The sequence below is a fragment of the Nicotiana tabacum genome, chromosome 16 (assembly GCF_000715075.1).
Source record: "Nicotiana tabacum cultivar K326 chromosome 16, ASM71507v2, whole genome shotgun sequence".
NCBI lineage: Eukaryota > Viridiplantae > Streptophyta > Magnoliopsida > Solanales > Solanaceae > Nicotiana > Nicotiana tabacum.
The window spans coordinates 138,265,722-138,270,995 of record NC_134095.1 but is presented as its reverse complement, the minus strand read 5'-3'; positions in this window follow the sequence as shown (position 1 = coordinate 138,270,995).

The following is a 5,274-nucleotide window of genomic DNA, read 5'->3' as shown; positions in this document are numbered from 1 at the left end:
TAACGCAGCCCATCCACATTGGGCACATACAATCGGCCCTGCATTCAAAACACACCATCATCTCTGATAGAAACCTCCTTGGCATTGTCGTGGTGAACTGTGTCCTTAAGGACAAGCTAACGGGGGTCATCATACTGACTCTCTCTGATGCGGTCATATAAGGAAGACTGAGAAACCACGCAAGCAAGAACCTAGTTGGTCTCCAAAACATCCAATCCTAACAGTGTGATTGGCCAAGGCCTGACATCTATGGCTAGTGGCCTCTCTGCTGTCGGTAGATATGCCAAACTAACCATAATCTCCGCCTTTCGATTGAAGGAATCGGCCACCATATTGACCTTTTCGGGATGATATAAAATAGTGATATCATAGTCTCTAAGAAACTCTAACAACCTCCGCTGCCGCAAATTAAGATCTTTCTGCTTGAACAAATTATGTAGACTACGGTGGTCGGTATAGACATCACATGGGACACCGTACAAATAGTTCCACGAAATCTTCAATACATGAAAAATGATTGCCAATTCAATGCCGTGGATCAGATAATTATTCTCATAGACCTTCAACTACCTAGACATGTAGGCAATCACCCTAATGTCTTGCATCAACACCACGCCAAGGCCAACACGTGATGCATCATAGTACACAGTGTAGGACCCCGAACTCGTAGGCAACACCAACACTGGGCCTATAGTCAAAGTAGCCTTGAGCTTTTAAAAGATCACCTCACACTCCTCGGACCATCTGAATGGAGTACCCTTCTGGGTCAATCTGGTCATAGGTGCAGCAATGGATGAGAAACCCTTTATGAAACGGCGATAATACCCGGCCAAACCAAGGAAACTCCAAATCTCAGTAGCTGAAGACGATCTGGGCCAAGTCTGAACTACTTCAATCTTCTTCATATCTACTTTGATCCTCTCACTCGACAAAACATGACTCAAAAATTTCACTAAATCAAGCCAGAATTTACACTTAGAGAATTTTGCATACATCTTCTTCTCCCTCAAGGTCTGGAGCACGATCCTCAGATGTTGCGCATGATCCTCCCGACTATGGAAGTACACCAAGATGACGTTAATAAACACAATTAGAAATGAATCAAGATATAGCTGGAATACAACTATAAGCATGCGCATAGAACTATCCTTCTTTGTTACATCTCGCATTTTTCGTACATTAAAGTTTCATATTTAGTTAATTGATGTAGGCTCGAGGATGAGATTTTCTTGAGATTATAAGCATTTATGCTATTTATATCAAGCAATAAGTAAGTGTTGCGAAAGATAAAGGGTAAACGAATCAAAGAAAATGAGTTTCGTTGAAGATTGTCGATTTGGGATAAAATACGGTCCGAGCGATAATACCCGATATTTATGGACTAGTATCATACAAGGTACCATCTGACCATGATAGTATGATGTATAATGTGTATTAAAAATAAGTAGTATTTTAAGTAATTTAAGATAATTTTTAATTATGTGTGTAATTGGTTAATTATAGGTTTAATGGGATATTAACCATGGAATTAATAATTTGTGGATAATTGTAGGTGGGGACAAGTTCCCCTCCCCATCCCCCCCACGTGGCAGAAAATAGAGTAACACTTAAATAACTCTTGCCGTTAGACAAACTACTTAGTAGGCACATGGGCAACAATCTTAAGGCAAATAAACGTAAGAAGTGAAATTATTCTAGTCATCTATAACTTATCTTCAAAAGATATCAAATTCATTTTTTGGCAAGGAATTATACAGAAAGGAAAAACAAGGAATGAAAGTGAGGGAATTTTTGAAGTTCATATGAGACCTCATGTTACTATAGTGACGGTAGTCTTAGATTTGTAAAGCAATTCATATGAAATTGCACTGCGTAATAACAACAGGACTTTGCAACTCTAACGGAGTACGGTGCAATCCTTCTCAAGAATATCATACAGATTTTTTCCTACTCCAGGTATGTTAAGGCTAAGCCCTTCCTTCATTTTGGCATGATCTCGTAATTATACGAGTTTGATAACGAGGTATAACGAGAAATTCATACCCCTAAATTTATGTATATTTCCTAGTCTCATAAGTTACAGTATTCTCCCTTATCGGGACTTCATATTCATTGGAGTATTGTCTTATTCCAGGCAATAGAGTAGGGAGTCTATATATATATAGTATTACAGTATTTTCATTACAATCGAGCTATAATCGATGGGCAGGCCCCTATTGGGCAACCTCTGAGCAGATGGTAAGTTATATACCGAGCCTACTATGGCCGAGAGCCTATGAGTGAGCCTAGTTGGCCGAGATACAGAGCCTAGTATGGCCGAGTGCCTATGAGCGAGCCTACTACGACAGAGCAGTTATACATACATATCGAGCATTATTGGGTCGGACAACTATTTTACTTACTATATTGAGAGAGTTGAGTCAGTATCAGCACGTAAGCATATCTTTAGATTATCTTTGACTTCAGTTACTTTCAGTTATTATATTATCAATTCAGTTTCAGCTTTTAGTTATATTATTGCCTCGCATACTCGGTACATTATTTTATATTGACTTTTTTCTTGGGGACGCTGCATTTCATGTATGCAAGTTTAAACAGACAGACGGGTAGACCTCCTTAGTAGGTATTGTACGAGTTCAGCTTTATCAGTAAGCTCCACGTCCTTTGGAGTTGTCGGGTTTAGAGTTCTGTATACATTTTGTGTATATATGTATATAGGTTTGTCACACCCCTTTTTACACATCACTAAACACTCTTAAATAAATAAAAGAGATGTGAAGCTCAAAAGAGGTTTCAGTTAGAAAGTAACAAAATTATGTTCAAAAGGAAATAACTCAGAGTCGCTCCTGACATTGGTTTCAGTGGATAGGAATGGACCTTAATCTGTAGAATGAAATTTATGAATTCCAAAATCGATAGTCGAACAAAACATAGAAAATCAGAGATCTCAAATAGCACCTCGTTGACTCAAATATGGATGGGAACAGCAGGCCACGAACCTCGAACAACGAACTAATCATCAGAATCTCCACGGTGCTTCAATCAAATTCCATGACGGAAAATCGCAACAAAAACTAAAAATAAATTTTTTTGTTTTTGTATTTCGAATTTGAAGTCCAAGGCTAGGGATTTTTAGTTCACACCCCGTCGCAATAGTAATAGTAGCTGTCGTTGGTGGTCAACTCTGGCGGACAGCGGAGAGGACGCAGAGAGCAAGGGAGCTAGCCATTCTTCTCTAAGATTCCACTGTTTGGTTTTTAGAAGAGATCATACGGCTGTTGGTTTGATGGCGTGAAGAAGAAGATGAGGTGGGATGGTGAGCAGCTCTTTGGAGATGAGGAGGTCTGGTGGAGATGATAGCGGCGGCGACTGGCTTTTCGCGGGGAGATGGCGTTAAGGAGATGGGTTTTTCGCTGGGTTGTGGAGTGTGCTTAGGTTTTAGGTCTTGTCTTGGTTCATTGGAGAAGATGAAGACTTAGGGTTTTATGGGTTTAGGGTGTTGTCTAACTTGGGCCTCTTGCAAGAATTTAGTTGGGCTAAAAAAATTCTACAAAATTGGGCTAAGAAAAGGTTAAAAATTCAATTTAAATACCAATAAAACTATAAAAACTTTTAATTGATTTTTATAAATTATTAAAATTAAAAATAAAAACTAAAAATTAAAGTTGAAACTATTTTGGTATTTTCAAGGATTATATTAGAATAAAAATAGGATAAAAGTAATATATCCTTCTAAAATATCTAATACGTGAATTAAGTAGAGAAATATGGAACTATTTTTGTAATTTTCAATTTTTGTTCTTAAAATAAAATAAAATAGTTAAAACTAGCTAAAATAGCGATATTAGGTTTAAACTAAATATCTAAAAGCTAAAATGAGTATCTTGGGGAGGGTCAAAAATTACATGTCTACAAGGTTATGGGTAGGTCGGAGCCCTGTTCCGATCACAGTACATCCATCAGTAGAGGCTTGTAGACATAACCTGTCAGTTAGTGTTGTATGTTGGGCCATAGTTCATTTTTCAACTATAGTTGTTATGACGGCCTTGCCGGCCTAGCTTTATATTGATGTTTAGCCAGTGGTAGTTTACGTTCGGTTTTATATTTGGTTTCGCAAATTATCTTGCAATATGTGGCCCCATGGCAAAAAAATGACATTATATGTTCAGAGTCCCTTATTCACAAGTTGATACGCAAGGATAGATGACGCACCGGGTGCCAGTCTCGCCACGCAGGTTCGGGGCGTGATATTCTTCTTCCCAAACATTACCGGAGAACCCCAAGGCTACACACTAGGCCAAATGAAATACTTATCAAGAAACTCTTGCAACTGCTCCTTTAACTCCTTCAACTCTACTATGGCCATATGATATGGTGGAATAAAATGGGCTGAGTGCCCGACAACAAGTTAATACCAAAATCGATGTCCCTATCGTGCGGCATGCCTAGAAGGTTTACTGGAAATAGATCTGGGAAGTCTCTCGCTACCATAACTGACTCAACGGTAGGAGTACCAACACTAACACAACCCTGCTAGGAACATAATCTAATGTGCCCTTCCACTGTAACCGCGGAAAACCTGGTATAGCCAGCGTCACAATCTTGGCATGACAATTCATAATAGCATGATATCCATGCCCAAGATAACATCAAAGTATACCATATTGAGAAACAATAGATCATTGGTCTCAAAACAACCAATAAAACTAAACATGACCGGTACAGACGCTCTATAATAATAAATCTCCCATAGGCATGAACACATAAACAGGAGAACTCAAAGAATCATGAGATATATCCAGATACAGAGCAAAGTAAGATGACACATATGAATAAGTGGATCCAGGATCAAATAAGACTGATGCATCTCTATGACAAACCAAAACCATACCTGCAATGACTGCATCTGAAGCAACTGCCTCCGCTTTACCCAAAAAAGCATATAATCTATCCTGACCTCCACTTCTAGGGCGGCCTCTACCCACTTGTCCCCCACCCATAGCTGGCTGTGCGGATGGAGCAGCAACTGGAGCATCAACCATGCACTGTGATGTCTGTGGACCTGGTTGAATCCATAGAGCCTGAGTAGTCTATAGTGGTGCACTCTTCCTGAGTCTAGGGCATCCCCTTACCATATGTTGGGTATCACTATACTCATAGCAATCTCTCGGTAGGCATGGCTTCTGGGACTGGCTCAGGCTTGGTCAGTTGGACTTACGCTAAAGTCATCCTGTGTAAGAGGTGCACTAGAGAGTGGTTGAGCAAATTGTGCAA